Source organism: Marmota marmota, unplaced genomic scaffold (assembly GCF_001458135.2).
Source record: "Marmota marmota marmota unplaced genomic scaffold, marMar, whole genome shotgun sequence".
Taxonomy (NCBI): domain Eukaryota; kingdom Metazoa; phylum Chordata; class Mammalia; order Rodentia; family Sciuridae; genus Marmota; species Marmota marmota.
Window position 1 is genome coordinate 14,653,400 of NW_026000075.1, and position 19,978 is coordinate 14,673,377.

Sequence of the window (19,978 nt, forward strand, 5' to 3'; positions counted from 1 at the left end):
TAAATTGCTGCTATAATTAATTTTATTACTAACAACTACTTAGAACTAACTAGAATTGTCCAGGTGTTAATAAAAGAAAATTCATACTGAATTTTTAATTTTAACACTAATCAGATTAATTTGTTTCTGGAATGTGAAATCAAAACCAATAAATGCCCAACTCTATGCATGTTTAAACAAAATTATCGTGACTTCTTTTCTTCTTTTTTTTTTTAATCGGTGGGGGGGCAGTGGTTAGAAAAACAGAAAAACAAGAATTCAGTTTTTATAATAAAATAATTTTTTAAAGATAAACATCAACAAAGGTATGTCTCCAGGGATGTAAGGTTAAACAGAGGTGAGCCATGGGCTTCCCTAGCTATAAAGTGAAGAACTTAGGGGTCTCTGATAGCAAGGCCCTTTCTCCCCACCCACATTCCTTACCTCTGGGATGAATTTAGAAACCCTGACACTCAAAGTTGTAGATAAATCTTTGCAGCCCATACAGTCTAAATCAAACTGGGCTTAAATAACATTTCTGCAAAGCTAATTAGAACAATGACATTCTCAGAAGAGTTAATATACAATAATCATTCTTTGAGGTACACTGAATCTTGTGTATCAAAGTATTTAATGTGCATATTAAAAAGTATTGGCCAATAATGCTAATTCATTAAGCATTATTCTTACAAAGCAAATTCTTAATGCTGAGCATGATATAAGGCTAAGGATCAAAGGGAGACAGAAAAGAAGTACATGGTCTTCAGGCACTAATAATCAAGTCACCTAAAACACAAATACCAAACTTTAAGAACTAAATTCTAGAAACCTTAGAGGTAAGACTGAAAAAACAAAGCAAAACTCTTATTTGAATATAACAATAGAAATCTGCTCAGCAGGATTTAACCTTAGGAATTTGCATAAATAAGTAAATAAACAGATTCTTATTCATCTTTATTGGCTAGTTCAAGTAACTTTTATTAAAGGATAAAACAACATTTAAGTTTTTGCTTCTTTTTAAAATTTTGTCCAAAGGATAGTTGTCAATGTACATAATCTTTTATACTTTAATAATACATGTGTCCTCAAATTCTAATAAACTAATGTCTTGACTTCAGTGTATTTAACTGGAGAAAAGTAACATCTGCACTATGGATACAGAAATTAATGATAGAGAGGGAAAGATCATATTATCACTTATAAGTATTTAACAAAAAAATAGCAAACTCTTTTTCCTCTCTGGTTAAGGAGACTTTTTTAAGGTAGTTTTCTTCATATCTATCCCCGTCTTTCAGCTGTACCAAAATCATTCGGTCTTGAACCTTTAAGAATTGCTCTTTTGTGTCACATGCTTCAGTGAATCATTCTGTTAAAAATCCATGCTATCAATTATTTTTTACTCAATAGGCTTTAAAGTAGAATTTTAAATTTATAAAAAAGTCCAAAATATAGTGTAATTTGAAATTACCAAGTCTTTTGATTAGAGAACAATCATCTCCAGAGCAATTTCCATTCAAGAGAAATATTCTGCACTGTGTTGCTTCTTTCTCATCATATATTCACTGACAGCCTTACATCTGTAGTAAAACTTAAAAGCCCAATAAATAATACGCTTTTCAAACAGGGAGTATTATGCATTAAATTAATGTGCTTTCTCAACACCAATCAAGAAAAGTCTTCAGATTATCTGAGACTGAATGTGAACACCAATTTAAATGAGTGAAAAGAGTCCAGGTAACAAACAGCCAACGATTTTCTCCCACAAAAAACAGGGTCTTCTCACTCCTTAATGATACAGAAACCCAGTCTCTTTCATTGACACACTTAAAAGGATCTAAATCTTAAAAACAAGAAAACTTGGCACTTTCATACCACAAACTCATTAATTCCTAATGAGATTCTAGTCTTATGATACCTTAGAGCAGAAGACCTACAAACAAAGCTCAGATTCAAAGTATATCTGAATTTCAATTGTTTTGTTACAAATCATCTTCTACCCATTTGCTTGTTTATTGCTTCTCAACAATACTTATTGCCAGTACTATAATTAACTGTTATTATTACATGGGGAGGGATATAACCTAGTGACAGCAAGTATTCCATTTCTAAAGCCCCAGAATCTAAGACTCTAATTCAGGACAATACACTTCATCATAAATAAGAGCATACACAACTTCCCAAGCTTCACCAAAGCCCTAGTGGTTTTTCTCCCCAAATCATTTTCACAAGGTCACATCAGCTATTTGGATTAATATATTCTCTAGTGATGTAGCAAAGATACAATGTGATCCTTGCTGTGGCTGCTAAGTTTAGTGGCTACAGTTGCTTTTTCTTTCTTTTAACCTCTTTGCAGCTTTTAATACTTACCTGATCTGCTTGAAGACAATCTAAAAGTAGCAGTTTTTCTAAGATTTGTCTATCTGTGTATTCCTCTGGTGTTTAAGTACATGCGAGAGGAGGAATGTACACTGATATATTACTTAAACTTATTCATAGTAGTACTCGGTGGAACTCAACTTTAAGCTATAAGAATACCTTTGAGCCATTTCTTTTCAAAAAGGAATTATGTGTATATACAAAAGTAAAATCCAAAATCCTAATCAGGAATGCATTAATACAGAAGATAATGACTATCTTATTGAATCTAGTAAAAAAAAAAAAAAAAAAAAAAAAAAAAAAAACCAAAATTAAAGTATTCAGACTCTGAAACATTCAACTGTCACAATGAAGGCATTTCAAAACAAAATATGCAGCAATATGCTATGATTAAAAGCCCTATAATCTAGGGAACTCTGTAATAAACAAAATTAAAATAAACTAGACAAATGGATTCTTACCAAGTTTGTAATAAGAAAACGCTGTAATCCTGACATAGTGAAACAAAGGCTGATGAGACTTTCGTGTTGACCTAACATTTCCATTGATAGGTACCATAATTACATCCAAAGGAATACACACATGGTTTAATACGGAGAGTATTATTTTATGACGCTATCTTTATTTAAAATTGGAGCCCATTATAACACATACTAAGAGTAATTATTTAACATATACTGTCTAAACAGAGGAAAGATCCTCACACAGCTTTCCTTATACTCATGTTTTTAAAAATGTACAAATGTTACCGGACAGAAATGAGAGAATAAGGAGCAGCAATGAAGTACACCATATGTTCCCACTGTAGGCTGAGTCCAGGTCTTTGTTTCAATATCCCAGAGCCACTAGAAAGAAAGCTAAGTATCTATCCATTAAAATATATTTTCACGTTTTTGCTGGCAAAAGTTATACTTCTGATAGGTTCAGTCAGAATCCGTCCTATCCTATTCCTGCTTACATTTGCTTCTTTAATCCTGATCTCTTGCAATTCTAGGAACCTGAAATACAACCACCCTGGATAACAGGTCGGAAGCAGAATAATCTTAAAAATCAATGTGAAGAATAGACACCGAAGAAGAATGCAAAGTTATTTTGAAATAGTTCGTAAGTAATTTCATATCAAAGACACAATTCTTGCTTTTTAACAGCTACGCACCTATCCAGATATCATCCACCTTGTCCTCAATTAGCAGGATTTCCCTCAATCTTGAGATCTCCCAGTTTTAACGGTGCAACTCAAACCAAAAACCACTAGCCACGCCCTTTATACTCAGGGTCAAGATACCTTTTGCACACCCCACCCCCGGCCGCCCAAAGTCCAAAAATGTACATCGTTCACCCGAAGGGGACTGTACCGGTTTTCTAACCCAACGCAGACTCTTTTAGCTGTGCCTTGATACAATTCCTATTAGGTGCTTTCTCCCGGGCAGTGTGCAGACGCCGGGAAGAAGCACCCACGCTTACCTCCCACACACCTTCAACCCCTGGCGGGATGCGGGAGCTGATGCTCGGAAGACTGCACTCCACTCGGCTCTTGTTCCTGCTCTGGTCTCTCCCGGGAAACTACAGTCCAGGCTGTGCTTCAGCTTCTACTGGGACTCAAGCTCCGCCTCCCCCCTCTTCCAGTTGGCGAATTTGGCAGCTGTTGCTCCTCCCCCTGCTGTTCCTGCTGCTGCCGAGGCTGGAGGCGGCGGGAAGCGGCAGCCGGTGGCTGGTGGCCGGTGTAGCTTCCCGCTCCCTGCACTTGTGCAGCAGCTCTGCCTCTTCCCTTTCTCAGCGGGCTCCCTCTCCCCACACTCAGTGCCCTCACACCTGGAGTTGGCCGCCCCTCCTAGGTGCCCCTGCAGGGAGTCCAGGTTCAGCCTATCCCTCCCTAGTCCGTGGGTCTGGTTGCTTGGTATGCCTGGGGCTTTGCTGCTCTTAGGAAGCTCCTCTTTCGGTTGGGGCGCGTCCCCACACCACACCCTCCCTCCACACCAGCGAGTTCCTTGAGGCTTCCTCTCCGCCTGCGTTGCTCACTCAACCCAGCTACCCCACTTTCCCCGCATCGGGCCCCCCACCCTCTTCCTTCCTCTGCTCCGCTAGCCCAGCCCCTCCATGGGTGAGGCGCCTGCGGGGCTGACAGTGCGCCCTGATTGGCGCAGGTGAGAGCTGGCCCCGCCCTTCCCCTCCTTTATGTGCACCCCCCTCTCTTCATCTCGCCTCCTCCCGCAAAGGCAGGGAACTCTCTTACTATTGGCTAGGAGTGTCCCCACCCATCGCCTTGGGCTCCGCCGCTTGGTTTGCCGGGAAGTGTAGTCTTGGGAGTGCAGGAATTGCTAGTAACGCCGGTGAACGGGACTACGAGTCCCCATAGAGCGCTGCGCGACTCCGGCTGGGCAGGATTCCGGACAACGCCTGGTTCCTCTCGGGTCCTTCCGGCGTCGCCGGAGTGAATTGATCCGGGAGTTGAAGAGGGCTCCAAAGGTGGGAAGTGAAGTCAGTGCCTCAGTTGCCGGTAAGGTGTGACTGTTCTGTCCTAATCACCGTAGCTCCGCACCGAGTAAAAATGGTCAGGTCACTCGGGGACCGTGGCTGAAACACTCAGGCTTGGCTCTGGAAGGCGGAGCGGACGGGGCTGGGAGCGGGGCCCTATGGGCGTAAGTGAGGTTACCCTACGCGAGTGGCGTAAAGCGGGTTTGTAAATGCCGCCTGCCCCGCTGGGGCCTGAACGCCTCCAGGAAGTCTCCTCTAGGTGGGGGCGGAGGGGAAGGGCGAGGTTGGTCTCTCTGGCCCAGGGAGCGAGGAGAGGGCGGATGTGCCCGGGGTGGGGTCCCCTAAAGGTGTGGCTTGGGGGAAGAGAGGTGAGGCTGCTGTTTCCCCCCTTGCTTTATAAGCAGGCTAGGGAAGACTGGAGAAAGGAAAGGGTGCTTGGGAGTCTGCTCTTGGGGTGATCAGGGTTATGCCCTTTGAGGGGAGAAGAGCTCTGAAGAAGGAAGAATCAAATGTTGACAAATCTACGGATTCAGTTCCAGTTTTAAGATGTGGCCCCTTTCAGGAGGTAATCTGCCCCTAAGCAGAAAAGCTTGACCCTCTTAGGTGTAATACCTAAGATATGTTTAGTCCTGAACTGTATTCACCACGCTTTCACTTTGGGATGCTGATGAGGAAACTGAGGGAATAAATGACGTGTCCAAGGTCACACACACAGAGACAGATCTTCTGAATCTAGTCAGAGTGCAGGTTCTGAACCAGAACTGCTGTCTGAGAAAAAAAGTGTGTTCTTTGGAAGGAGTGGGGGAAGTTGCAAAGTAATAGTATTTTATGTATTTCTAAGAAGCCATTTGTAAGGTGAAGAGTTTTTTTTTTTTTTTTTAAGTGAGGTGAAACTCCTTCCTCATTAAAGGATTCTAACCTTTTAGAAAAATAAAAAGAAAGGATCAATGAATTGAGACTTTTTTTCTTAGAGAGCCTACTTCCACAGACCATTTTTAAGGGTGGGTAATGTTTAGCAGTTAAAATAATACTCCTTTTTCTTCCTACTTTACTCATTTTGTAAAACCGAGAGCAGTTGGGTTGGAATTCCTTAACAGAAGTTATTTTACACATTTTGTTTTCAAACAATGCAACATCAAGAAGAGTTTATAGTGCCATTATTAGAAAAGATATGTTGCATTACGTTGAGGTAAATTTTTTTGTTTCAGAATTCTATTTTTCCCTCATTTTCTTGACTTCAGAATGTGTGAGAGAGACAACAATGATGTTTATATTTTTTTATTGCAGAAAGCAGTGCACTTTTTCTAGACTTAGTCTCTAGAATTTTTATAGCTCTTGAATGTGTTATTGGATAGTTTTTAAATAGAATTGTAGGCATGTATTCATTGACCTCAAGACTTATTCGTGATAAGTTTATATACACAAAGGCATAAAATTATAGTTACCAGAAAATCAATCATGGTGTATTGTTTTATAAGTTGTATTTTGAATGTACTCTTCAGTTATTAAGATCATCAACAATTTGTCTTAAAAATGAAAAACAAAACATTTTCTAGGATCAGGTATTCTGCTGTGAATATGGTTTGATTTTAATATGACTTAAAATACAAGGAGAGGTATGATACTACAGAATGAAATAAAATCAGGAAAAATGTAGCATCGTAAGTAAAGTAGTACATAGTAAGGAAGAGCCAGCTAAACAAATGGAAAATAATGTGGGGATAACTAGTTTTGTGCTAGATGAAAAAAGGGTGTGGTAGTTTAGGTTGACTGTAAACTGGACATGAGTAAGTGGTGGTAAAGCAAGAATGTCATTGTATTTTCTAGATGGCAATGTGGACATTGCCTTTTGTTCGGAAAGGCATAAGATGAGTTTGGCATGTAGTTATGTGATGATGGAACAAGTTTTTGAACTAAGGAAAATTTGGAAATAAGAAAACTTGATATAAAATACTTGTTCTGAGTACATTAATGTTAATCTTTAATTCAGTGCTACCACTGAGTTCTCTTTATCTCTGAGGTTCATTATAGTTTTGATATTTCGCTTGTTTTGGGATGGCAGAGTAATGTTTCTGTTGTATATATCATCCTCAGTCTCATGCTAGAGTTCACAGAAAGATGTGTAACTTGTGTTTTTATTGTGGTTTACAGCCCACCAGTGTCCACATTTGTGGATACCTTTCAGGAGACTTTTGTGTCTTTTTTTTTTTTTTTTTTTTTTTTTTTTGGGACATCATCTTCTATAGGATTTAGGTTGTCTTTCATATACACCTCTCTCTCAGGGATGTAAAGTCTGTAAGAACCGGGGCTATATGTTATTTATTATTGTAATCTCAGTAGGTAGAATAATTGGATACCGATTTACAGAGAATAGAAGAGGCTCAAGTTGGTCAATGTCTTGTCCAAGGTCATGTGTCCATTGATTGGTGAGACAAAGTCATAACCTAATATAGAACTTTAATATTGTGGAATAAAAACTCAGTTCCCTTAGATTATTTATTTTATTTGAGAAAAATACAACGTGGCTTAAATATTTAATGCTATGAATCCTTTTACTTTCATTAATACTGGCAATTTATCCTCTGTCCTTTATGTAGCACTCCATTCTTATCCCCAACCATTCTCATTTACCTTCCTGACTTGGGGGCTTTTTAATATGTTTCATCTCCCTGCCTGGTCTGTATTCCCTTACCTTACAAAATCTGGCCAACTTTCAGTCAATTTTCAAGTCTCAGTTTAAACCTTGTACCTCAGGGGAGCTATTCCTGACCTCCTTTGATTGTCTTCATCCCAAAACTGTGATCTTCACCATCTCTGCACCTTTTTGCCATCCACATTAGAAACTTATTTACTTCTGTACCTATTTGACAAATATTTACCTTATTCACTAAACTATAAGTTACCTGAGCAAAGCCTTCTCATTTATGGGCCTTGCTCTACTACTTACAGTACCTGGCACAAAGTAATTGTTGAATAAATATTTGCTGAATGAATGAATGAATGAATATATTCATGCAAAGTGTCTCCAGAACTCTGCTAGGGACAGAAATACAGAAAAGACTAAAACAGATATGCTTCCCACTTAAGGAGAATTGAAAGATAAGAATTTTCAAATGAACTACAACATAGGAAATTTAGGTTAGATGGAAAGGATTTATTGCCTGAAATTTGGAATATAAATTGTAGAAAGGTGTTTGTTTTTTCTTGGAGATCTCAAAACTCCAGATAGGTAGTTTTCTATGTGGAAATGACAAAAGAGTCATTTTCATTTACAGAAAAATTTCTGTTTAATGACAGTATTTTGGAGACTTTATTCCTGTTCTGGTTTTTATTGTTGTTATTTGTTTTGCAGATAACATTGTTTATAAATTATAGGTGTAGAACAGACTTTTCAGTGGACTTTCTTCTTCCCTAATGTTATCTCATTTTTGTCCTCAAAACAATTATTTAGGTACTATTGACACTTTATAGCTAAGGACACCAAAGATATAAGTAAATTTACTAACTAAACACAGAAAAATTAAATTGCTGGAATTTCCAGCAGAAGATGCCAGAGCCATGGTTTAAATTGATCTGTCTCTGCTTTTTCCATTTTCTTTGTTTTTAACAGTGCTATTTTCCTGTGAATTTCACCTTTAATATCACTTGCTTCAGACAGGGTGACTTTGGAAAATTGAGTAATTCTTGTCTCAGATAATCTTATATTTTGAGCTTCTTGAGAATTTTCATAATACTTCAGTGGGTCTCAAAGTAATACTTGCTTTAAACCTAGAGACTTACAAGAGTAAAACGATTATCATTTTAAAACATGGAAATAAAATTTCATGGATAAATTGTGTTATGTTTTGGTCTTAGAAACAAATTTTGTAATCTTTTGCAGCACCACACTAATGGAATAAAAAATATACCCAAGAGCTCTGAGTTGCTGTAGTCTGATATTGCTTTCATGAATTTACCAATACAGTCTCCCACAAGATATTGTCAAAAAGTGACTGCTAATACTTGGCTTTAAAATTTGATAGTGCTGCTAGTTTTCCTTATTAAATGTAAGGCTTTGCTAAGTCCTAAACTTACTTTTTGAAGTCAGACCTAATGTTATTTGAATACGGATAACAATTTCATATTTACGTAGCATAACCAGAATGTGGAAGATAAAACTGAGGTACTGCTTCTTATATGTTTTTGTATTATTAAAGTTATTATGATAAGTCATGTAATTAAGAATTTTAATCCAGAAATTGATTTTTTTTTCTGTAAAGTATAAAAGTGATATAGAAGTTAGTGTGATTTTGTAATTTTTGAAATGTAATAAGTTGCCAGTCTCAGAGACTTATGGGATGGATATACACACATGTACACATAATGTAAAAAATTAAAGCACTTTTATTGTAGTAATTAGAAGTAGTTTATTTACTGAAAGTTAAACAGTGTGGTTTGATGGTTCACTTTGTATGAAGATGGATTTTTTTTTCATTTAAGCTGCAAAATTTAAATGTATCTTAGATATATCATTAATATCACAATTCTGTTTCTCAAGGTCACACTTAAATTTTGTTTATGGGGACCTGTTTTTGTTTTGTTTTTTAATTGCTCAAAAGTGATTTGAATGAATTTAATCAGTCTTCTACAGTTGCCTAGAATCAGGTGTTTCCTATGGGGTAAATGATTAAAACAGAAAGAAAAGGGGAAAAAAAGGAGATATCGTCTTTAGCAAGTTTATGAATTATTGGGTAACAGCAATTGAAGATACTAAGTTATTATCATTTACTCTGTTAGGCCAGTCCCTTGAAAAGAAATTTGCCAAAGGTAAGTCTAAATTGCATAGTAATGATCCTTTGGGTCATTCACACATATATCTTTATTGAGTTTACATTACATGTGAAATTGCCTTAAATCTACTTTGGAATGAGCTGGAATCTAATATAATAGCTAACATTCATTGAGCCTTAACTAATTGCCAGGCCTAATAGTAAGCATTTTAAATGATCTCTATGTAATCCTTACAACAGTGCTAGAAGTAAAGGTACTATTATCCTCAATTTAGAAGTGAGGAAACTAAAGTTAAGGGAGGTTGAAGAGTTTGCCCATGGTCACAGGATCTGTAATTGCTTGGAACTAGATTTGAATTCCCTAGCTGGCTGATTCAGTAGACCAGGTTTGTAATCATTCCAGTAAATATGTTCATGATTAAAGTCCATTGGAAAACCAGTTAACATTGGAGTTACAGTTGCAGAGAAGTTATCTTAGTTTCTAAGGTCAGTGTGGCAGGCAAGAATTACTTAATATTTATACTTACTTTTAAAAAATGTATTAGGAACTTAACATAGAAACTAACAATTTCAATACATTCAGTTTTTCTGTAGCATTGGAATAGATTACTGAAATATCTGATTTTTTTATATATAGAAACTATTGGAAAATAAATATGTATGTTATATTATAAAAATCATGTGGCAAGCTACTCACTGTGAGAGGCCTTGTGATTGTGACCCATAAGTCTGACATAGGGAGTAGCAGACCATGTCTCTTACCTCTCTCATTCTGGGGCTTACGCACATGGAATGAATTTTTTATCACCTACACATTTCAGTAGCTAATTTTCTTTTTTTGTTTTTTCTTAAAAAAAAAAAAAGTTAAGAGGGTCCATTGAACTTTTGGGGGGGTAGGTATATAATGATGCAGGTGTGCTCCCTAGAGTGTTATATCAGCCACCCTGTCTTTCCTCAGGATGACCAGGAATCCTGCTAAGATTGGAGTCAAGGAATGACAAAACCATAAGATGTTACATCTCTGCTGTCTTTTCATATTTACAGGAGATTATACGCAAGGTTATACCAAGGTTATGCAAGGTTATACCAAGGTATATGACCAAAAGCCTTTTGAGAACATTAAATGAGTCAGCCCTGGCCTCCAGGCAGCAACTGCTCCCTATACTAATTCAGATTGTTGCAAAGCTTTCTGAATTTAATTCTAAAGGATTTTGGATAATGTTAAACTCTTGTTTTCATAATTATTTATACTTTATGGATGCCTTTACCCATATTAAATTTGGTATTTTGGTAATACTTGTCAAACCTTGAGCGATTTCCAAGGTTCTTGCTTAACTTTGGTGTTCTTTTTTAGAAAATGAATTATACTTTTGCAAAGTGAAAATTCCAGGAGGAACTGTCAGTGCAGTATTAGAAATTACCATTCTGTTGCCTTCAAGTTCTTGTGACTAATAGCATTTGTATTTTAGATGAGTTTGGGAACAGAAGTTGATGTTCCGTAGAACCTTGGCCTCCTTAGTACCTAGTGTTAATCAGTTGAGCCAGGGATAATTAGTTATTTGGAGGTAAAGATTTTATTAACATGTGGTGCAAAGAAATATTATAAGATACAAAAAATGCAGGTTGTATCTTTTAGAAGACCTTAAGCAATTAGGAGTCATTAGTGAAAGAGGCATCTAAGTTTTTTTTGTTTTTTTGTAGTAGGAATTGAACCTAAGGGTACTCAATCACTGAACCACATCCCCAACCTGTTTTTGTATATTATTTAGAGACAGGGTCTCACTGAGTTGCTTAGGGCCTCATCAAGTTGGGGAGGCTGGCTTTGAACTCCTGATCCTTCTGCCTCAGCCTTTGGAGCCACTGGGATCACAGGTTTGCACTACCTTGCCCATTGCATCTAAGATTATAAGTGATAACAGAGCAAGTAAGCAAGACCCAGGGTGACACAGAATCCTTAAATGGACATGCACTTTTAAGTATACAGTAAGAACATAAGAATACTCCTGAGAGCGTAAGTGATTTGAATTTTTAAATGCTTTTAAAGGAAATCCTTAACATTATAATGGAGAGATTCAGAGATCACAAACACTAATGAAGAGGAAAATAGAAAGCTACCATGCCTCAGTGAAATACTTGTTCAGTTAAGCAATTCCTGTCTACGTCAAGAATTTTATGGGCAAAGATGAAAATGTTCAAGCAGAAATTTTTTTTAATGCTTTTGTTAAGTGTTTTCACTTAAATTTTGATCAAGTCAGAATTTAACAAAAGTTTAGACACTAGAATGGGGCAGGGGGTGAGATTGACATAACTAAGGAGATTTATATTTTTCTCCCTGAGCCAGTTGTTTCTAAGTATCTAAGAAGCAATTTGTTCCTATTTTTGTTTTTGTTTCTGTTTTCCATCAGCCAGTTCAAAACTAATGAACTCTTTGATTCTCTTGTCAACTTTTGATTAGCCTGAATGAGATTATCCCCCTTATAAAGAATTATCTGCAGAAGATCTTTGATCATATCTTGATTTTTACTGAACTACCCAGCCTGCTTCTAGGTCACAACTTCCTTTGTGAAGTTGACTTCTGTACATTGAGTGAATAAAGGATGATTTTTAACACCATTGTGGTAAATAGTTTTAAAGTTTATCAGAGGATCAGATTCTTTTAATATCCTAAAATTCAGTAATTTGCTTTTAGTGATATGTAAATTTCTTCTGGGGGCCCAAATTTATTATTCCTCCAATTTGGTAGATGGGGGAGAAAAGGTTTTGAAAATATGCTGTGTAAGTGCTATGACATTTTGATACCAATATTAGAGTATCATTGTGTATGCTGTGCGGGGGGTAGACTAAAGGTGAGGCAACAGAAGCATCTAGATTACAAAATTAAAGGAGGTCCTAACTCTATATCATGCAAGTCAGAGTTTGTACTCTAGGCATCTGGTTTACCTCACCCCAGTTGCAGCCCTGATACCATGTCAGGTTTGTAGAACTTTGGATATAATATCAGTACCAGCATGAACTGAATGTTTATTGGGTGTCAGCCACTGTATTTAGTATTTTAAGTACACTTAGTACTCTTAACAACCCTGTAAAGTGAATACTTAGTATCAGTATTCCAAATTTTAATGTATGGAGGAGGGACAGGTGGGTAAGAGCTCCTGTGAGAGTGAGGGACTAGTAAAGAATAGGTATTTAATACATTTATTGGATGAGTAAACAGGTTAGTATGTTTTGTGTATAGGGAGATAGAAGATTTTCCTTGAAAAAAGTTCTGTTGTCTTAAAGAGTTTTGAATTTCTCACTGTGTTTAAAAAGAGTTACTAAATAACTTAAGTGATAGCACACAAGAATTCAAACTCAGGCCGTTCTGTTTTATATCTAAACACTTATCTCCTGTTTTGTGCTATCCATGTAAAGAAAAGCTTAGTTACTTCTTGCCCAGTCTATAACTGTATGTATTAAGGACCGGTACTTCTCAAAATATGTAAGTGCGCTTGACATGATGCAGTTAACTTTAAAAAAAAATTTTTTTATTTGTTTTAATTAGTTATACCTGACAGTAGAATGCACTTCGAGACATCATATATAATGGAGTATAATCTTTCATTCTTCAGGTTGTACATAATGTAGAATCACACTGGTCATATAGTTATATATGTATATAGGGTAATAATGTTTGATTCATTCTACTACCCTTCCTACCGCATATTCCTCCCTCCACTCCCCTTTACCTAAAGTAACTCTATTCTTCCCTAGCTTGCCCCCCCCTTCACCATTGTGAATTAGCATTAGAATATCAGAGAAAACATTTGGCTTTTGTTTTGGGGGGATTGGCCCATTTCCTTGGCATGATATTCTCCACCTCCATCCATTTACCAGCAAATGCCATAGTTTCATTCTTTAAGGCTGAGTAGTATTTCACCACATATTTTTTTATCCATTTATCTGTTGAAGGGCACCTAGGTTAGTTCCATAGCTTAGCTATTGTGAATTGAGCTGCTGTAAACATTGATGTGACTGTATAACTGTCATGTGCTGATTTTAAGTACTTTGGGTATAAACCGAGAAGTGGCATAGCTGGGTCAAATGGTGGTTCCATTCCAAGTTTTCTGAGGACTCTCCATACTGCTTTCCATAATGGTTGCACCAGTTTGCATTCCCACCAGCAATGTATGAGTGTACCTTTTCCCTAACATCCTTGCCAACATTTACTGTTGTTTGTATTCTTGATAATTGCTGTTCTGACTGGTGATGCAGTTAATTTTTAGGGAGCATCAGAGATTTAAGCTGTAGCAAGTTAAAGATCCACAAACTTCTGCAGCTGAGTACCTGAGAGTGATGGTTGAATTAACCACATTCTTGAGTTAGTCTTTAGTCATGAAGTTTGGGGTCTTGGCTATATGTTAATTGAGCCAAGGTTGGCATAAAGAGCTGGTTCATTTAGAGTAGTTCAGTTTGGCTGACTACTTCACAAATCCCAACACAATAGGCTACATAGCACTGTAATGTATTTAGTTAAATTTATCTGTCACCATTGTGGTTAGTTTTTTATTAGGAAATTTCTGTTGTCTTTTGTTATGGTTTGGGTATGAGGTATTGTCCCCCACCCCCACCCCCACGCCTCTTTGTTAATGCTGGAATGCTCAGAGGTGAATTGATTGTGAGAGCTGAAATTTAATCAGTCCATCCTAGTTTGAAAGGAGTGAGTGGTAACTCTAGGCAGGTGGTGTGACTGTAGGAGATGGGTTACTAAGGGTGCATGCCCTGAAGGAATATATATATCTGCCCCAAGGCCCTTTCCCTCTCAATTCTGCTTGCTAGCCCCTGAAGTGAGCTGCTTTCTTACACAGCACCCTTTGGTCATGACAGGATGCCTTATCTTGGGCCCAGAGCAACAGACTCTGCCCTCTATGGACTGAGACCTCTGAAACCATAATAAACTTTCTCTCCTCTTAGCTGTTCATGTCAGATATTTTGGTTACAATAACACAAAGCTGACTAAAACACTTGTATTTCCAAATTGTGAAAGCTGGACATTACACTAAATTTTAGGATATTACTATTTTTATCATGTGTGGTGAGGATAAGGATAAATTTACTGGTTAAAGACTGAGATCTGGAACTGAGGTATGGAAAAATATAATGGTTCTGCCAGCTTCCAGTAAGGTTCTGACCCTAACTAGGAGGGCCACTCACCTTGTTTTTCATAATATTTTGTTCATAATTCTTGAGTAGTGATTGTTCCAGAGCAAATTTCAATTTGTGGTGGAGAGAAGAGATTTTGCTTGGGAAAAGACTCTTAAAAAGGTTTAAAATCATGTATCAGTTCTTCTGCCTTTGAAGAAGCCTGATAGCCCTGACTGGGGGATTATGGAGGCCTGATTTCTAGAGAGATCTCACTTGTCATTCTAGATTAGATTGCATATGTATTTTCTCTATTTAATCATAATAGCTAATATTAAATAATTACTATGTGCCATGCACTGTTTTGTCTGTAATAATATATTAAATCTTAACAACAACCTTAAGAGATAGATGTTATTACCATCTCATGCATGAGAAAATTATACTCACCTTTGTAGTAACAGTGCTCTTAATGTCATTTGATATAATTGAAATCCTCCTATTTCTATTTTCCTTTATATAATGTTGTGATTTAAGTTTCTTGGGATCTCACTGTCCTTGTGTTGGCTTTCCATAACTAAAACAAAATATATGAGATAAACAACTTTTGAAAAGAAAAGATTATTTTAGCTCATAGTTTGGAAGCTTCAGTTCATGTTCTGTTTGCCCTGTTTCCTTGGGCTCATGGTGACATAGCATATCATGGCAGGAGTGCATGGTAGGGCAAAACTGCTAACCTCACAAGCCAGGGAGAAAAAAAGGGAATTCCTCAAATTGAATGACCACATTCATTTGAGGGCATGCCCCCAGTGACCTAAGGAGCCCATCTCTTATTTACCACTGCCTCCTAATGTTGCCAACCTGGGGATCAAGTCTTTGGGGACATTCAAGATCCAAACTGCAGTATTTGATTCCTGGCTTTTAAAGGTTTATGCTTATGTCACAGAACAAAATGTATTCAGTCTGTCTCTAATAAGAGTCCTAAAGTCTTACCTGTTCAGCATTGCTCAGGAGTCCAAATATAGTTTCCTGTAAGACTCAAGACATACTCAGCTAGGAACCCTGTAAAAAATCAAAAAGAAAGTTAAATACTTACAAGATACACTGATGGGTCAGAAACTGGTATATATTCCCATTCCAAAGTGAAGTCTAGGATAATAGAAAGGAGAAATCAGTCTAAGATATCAGTGAAATCGAGCAGGATGATCATTAAATCCTTGACCTTGTTGATTGTAACCCACAACTCTCTTGGGCTGATTCTTGCTAGCTGCTATACCTTTCCCTAACAAATGTTGCAACTTGATGACACTGCTGTCTTCCTGGAATCTCCCATTGTGGCTTCAGCTTCAGCCTGAGTTCCTCTCATTCCCCTGTCAGGGGACGCTTGGAGGAACTCAGACCCCACAATCTATCATTATCTGACATCCAGGACTTTCCTTTGAAATCTCCATGCAAACCGTGTTGACTCCATAATTTCTGCATTTTGCGTGACTGCAAAATCAGTGTCACATGGATGATGCCATGGTTGGCCACTAACTTGACCTATACCTGGACCTGCCTGATGATCCACTTGAACTGCAGCTACAGTGGCCTCTGAATATAGGAAATGAATCCCAGGGAAACATATACCTAAGTGGTTCTCTTGGGCAGTGTATCCCAGGCTCAAAAGAATCTGCCCTAGAAAGTGTTTACAAATTTATATTTCTAAGCGTTTGAGCCTGTGATGAGTGGAATGGTCTTGCAGTTCCTGAGATGTCCTCAATCCTTCACATTGCCCTGGTACAAAACTTTGACTTTTTATCTTTGTTAGTATCTCCACCTTTACCCATGTTCTTCTTCTTCTTCCTCTTCTTCTTTTTTTTTTTTTTTTTTTTTTTTTTTTTTTTTTTTTNTCCACCTTTACCCATGTTCTTCTTCTTCTTCCTCTTCTTCTTTTTTTTTTTTTTGTTTTTTTTTTTTTTTTTTTTGGAAGTTTTTAACCTTTCTTCTCTGCTCCTCATTGTTCCAGATTCTCATGTCAAGTTTGGCTAAAAGCAGCCAGTATTCTTTACTACCTTGAAATTTACTCTGCCAGATAAACTAGTTCATCACCTTTTATTATGGTCTTCCCATAAAGTATCAGAGAATGAACAAAATGTGGCCAAATCTTTTTGCCGTGGTATAACAAGGATAACCTCTAGTCCAATTGCCAGTCCTCATTTCCATCTGAAACCTCATTAACCTGGCCTTTACTATTGGTGTTCCTGTCAGCATTGTTTTGAGCCTCCATCTGCATCACCTGTTAAACTCCATTTACAGCATTCGTGGCTTTCTGAAGCCTGCTCCTCAAAACTTTTCCAGACTACTGCAAACCAATTCCAAAGGCTCCTCCACATCCTTCAGTATAGCTATAATTAATAACTTCACTTTGGTACCAATTTTCTGTTACTGTTGTGTAATAGTTGAGATAATCAACTTCTAAAGAAAAGAAAACGCTTATTTCGGCTCATAGTTTGGGAGGTTCTAGCCCATGATTGGATCTGCGTCTTTAAACCTGTGATGGGGTAGCACATCATGGCAGGAGTACATGGTGGAATAAAGCTGCTTGCATGATCCAGGAAGCAAAGGGAGAGAGCAAGTGACCAGGGAACTCACGGTCCACTTCAAGAGCATGCCACCAGGGATCTAAGGATTGCCCGTTAGGCTCCACATCTTTTAAGTTTCATCATTTTCCAATACATCACCCTGAGGATCAAGGCTTTTAATTAAAGGGTTTTGAGGGAACATTCAAAATTCAAACTATAGCACCTCTAGAAAAAAAAATATTTTAAGTTTGAAATGACTGTTTATAAGTATGCTCAGATGCAAGTCTGTCATAATGTATTGAAACATACTGAAACTAACCATGAGTGATAAAGTAAATGGAGTTAAGTACTTGACACTTTTACATTTAGGTATTCTTCCATCGTGAGATACTGTGGCTTTAATTAGCTAATGTTTATTTACAAAGACAATTTAAGTAAATGATGTTTTATTTAGAACTTACCTAATAACTTAGTACACACTTGCTTTATCATTCATATTTACAAAGATGTTGAAGTTAATATCTTTCTTATTTGTAAAAGAAAAAGCATAGTTAGAGTGCTTGAACCAGTTAGTGGTTATCAGATACCTGAAAAATGTAACTGGGCAAAGGGGAGTGTCTTTCCATGTTTAATAAAGTAGGTTAAACTTTCCAGTGAAGTGAGAATCCATTATTGAACACTGTACTTTCTTTGAATTGTAGTTTAAAATAGCCCAAATCCAATGATTGGTAACTTAAAATTTAATATAGAGACTTTATGGTTTGGTTTAGAAATTGTCTTGACTCATTTTTTAACTACATCTTTTTTTAAGTGTGTAGCTTAGTTGTCTTCCATTTATTTCAATCAGAGAGAGGTAAAGTTACTTGCTGAGAGACAAGGTGGTTCATAAATGATGGGACCAGAATTTGAGCCTGTGTTCTCAAACCTGAATTCTTAGGCCTTTTTTCCCCACATTTTTATGCACAAATTGTCCATTGATATTTTTAAAAAGCCTAGAAAAAATTATTGAACACACACATTACAGACAATAGAGTACCATAGTGCTTTATATTAACTATTAACAAGACATTATTTCTAGATATCCCCAGATGCAAAATTCTACAACCACTGAAATCATAGTAGTGCATATTTTGGGGAGGTTGAATTTCACATAACCTATTGAAAAAGAAAACTGGAGGAAGACTGTGAATTACAGAAAATATGGTTTGTAGAAAAAGATAGTGATGTTAATATATCCTGAAGACTTCAAGCTTATTTGGGTCTAAGTAGATAGGATCATTTACTTAAACTCTATTCTTCTGTCTCCATTTTTCCTAGCTTTTCTCTTCCAAATTTTATTTTTTATTTGGAAATGGCTATAATATTCTGGCATGAGAAAACCCTAAAAGGTATGAAGATAAATAACAGCCTTTCCAGCTATATAAAATAGCTATACTGTAATCTATACAGTCTTGGAAAAAATCCAGTTTCTCTAGGATCTGGCGGGTGATTCTTCAGAAAATATCAAGGAGGAAGGAACCAACTCTTGAGAAGGACCTCTTTACTAGAATTTGTTAATAGTTTTTATGACGTAAGAGTTTAATCTTTTTAACTTCTCAGGAAACTACTTTTGAACCTATAGTAGATACCAATAATGAAATAATAGATTCACTGAATTTTAGAGTACCAAGGCCTTCCAGGTGATATAATTTCACCCCCTTTTATTTATGATGGAAAAATGAGATCAGTAATTAAATGAAACTTCCACAAAGTCAGAACCATAAACTCCTCTCCAGGTGCTTTGTGAAACTTAATTTTACCTGTATCCCTGAGGCTGGCCTTAAGAGCCAGCTTTTCTGACTGTCCAGTGACTTGTTTTTTCTAGACTAGTGGCTCTCAGCCTGTGTTTTTCTTGAGAATCATCTGGGTTATCCGCTAAAAATAGATTCCTGAACCATTCACTCCTTGGAGGTTTTGAGTAAGTAGTCTTGGGGATAGTATTTTTAATAAGCACCAAAGTAATTGTGATGGCTTAAGTCTTCAGACACCTAGGAACTAATGCACTTGTACACTTCTTCCTAATGAAAAAGAGACATTAGAATATATGACTGTTTTACATGTAGTTTTATTTTCATGTAAGTTTCATTTGCCCCTTCATCAAACATTAATTGTCTGCTGTGCTGCCTGTAATGTCTCTGTGGGAAATAGAAATAACATGAATCTGAACATAAACACATACATTCTGCTAAATGCTAGAATGATTCAACTTTTTAAACTAAATAGGCATGAACATTTTGTTGAAGCTTCAACATTAATCAGTTGTTCCCTTTTTGCAGGGGAGGGATTATAGGAATAACAGTTTACAGGACCAGGTGAAAAAGCTGAATACTAAATTTAACTTAAAAAAATAAGGCAGAACCTGCCTACAAATGTTTCATGAATGTATCATGTGAAGAATTTACTTAGGCAGTATTTTTCTGTTCAAGAACTACATACACCAGTACTGAGGACTTTGGCTGTAGAGTTATCTCATACCCCAGATGGAATAAAGGGAGTCTGTTTCAGGAAACGCTGATTCTGAGCCTAGAGATACAGTAAGTGTAGTTCTGTAAGTGACCATGCCGGTGTTGGCTGGGCAGGACAGAAACCCTAAAGACTTAAGAGTTTGGTAGTGAAGTGACCAAGAATCTTTTTTTTTTTTTTTTTTTTTTTTTTTTT

General features: G+C 36.9%; 2 protein-coding genes across 5 annotated transcripts in view; one reads left to right on the forward strand and one right to left on the reverse strand.

Annotated features, from left to right (window-relative positions):
- The window catches only part of Serpini1 (serpin family I member 1), an 81,807-nt gene extending 77,461 nt beyond the window's left edge, over positions 1 to 4,346 (reverse strand). Inside the window, exon 1 of one of the 3 annotated variants that reach the window (XM_048814359.1) lies at positions 3,831 to 4,346. The gene's annotated coding sequence lies outside the window, so the exon portion shown is untranslated. Of the gene's footprint in view, positions 1 to 3,819 lie in introns of all 3 variants that reach the window. The other 2 variants (XM_048814358.1, XM_015494294.2) reach the window with 2 other exon arrangements.
- Positions 4,347 to 4,697: 351 nt separating this feature from the next.
- Positions 4,698 to 19,978, forward strand: part of Pdcd10 (programmed cell death 10) — a 31,779-nt gene continuing 16,498 nt past the window's right edge. The window contains exon 1 of one of the 2 annotated variants that reach the window (XM_015494295.2): positions 4,698 to 4,852. The gene's annotated coding sequence lies outside the window, so the exon portion shown is untranslated. The remainder of the gene's footprint in view (positions 4,853 to 19,978) is intronic. The other variant, XM_015494296.2, reaches the window with a different exon arrangement.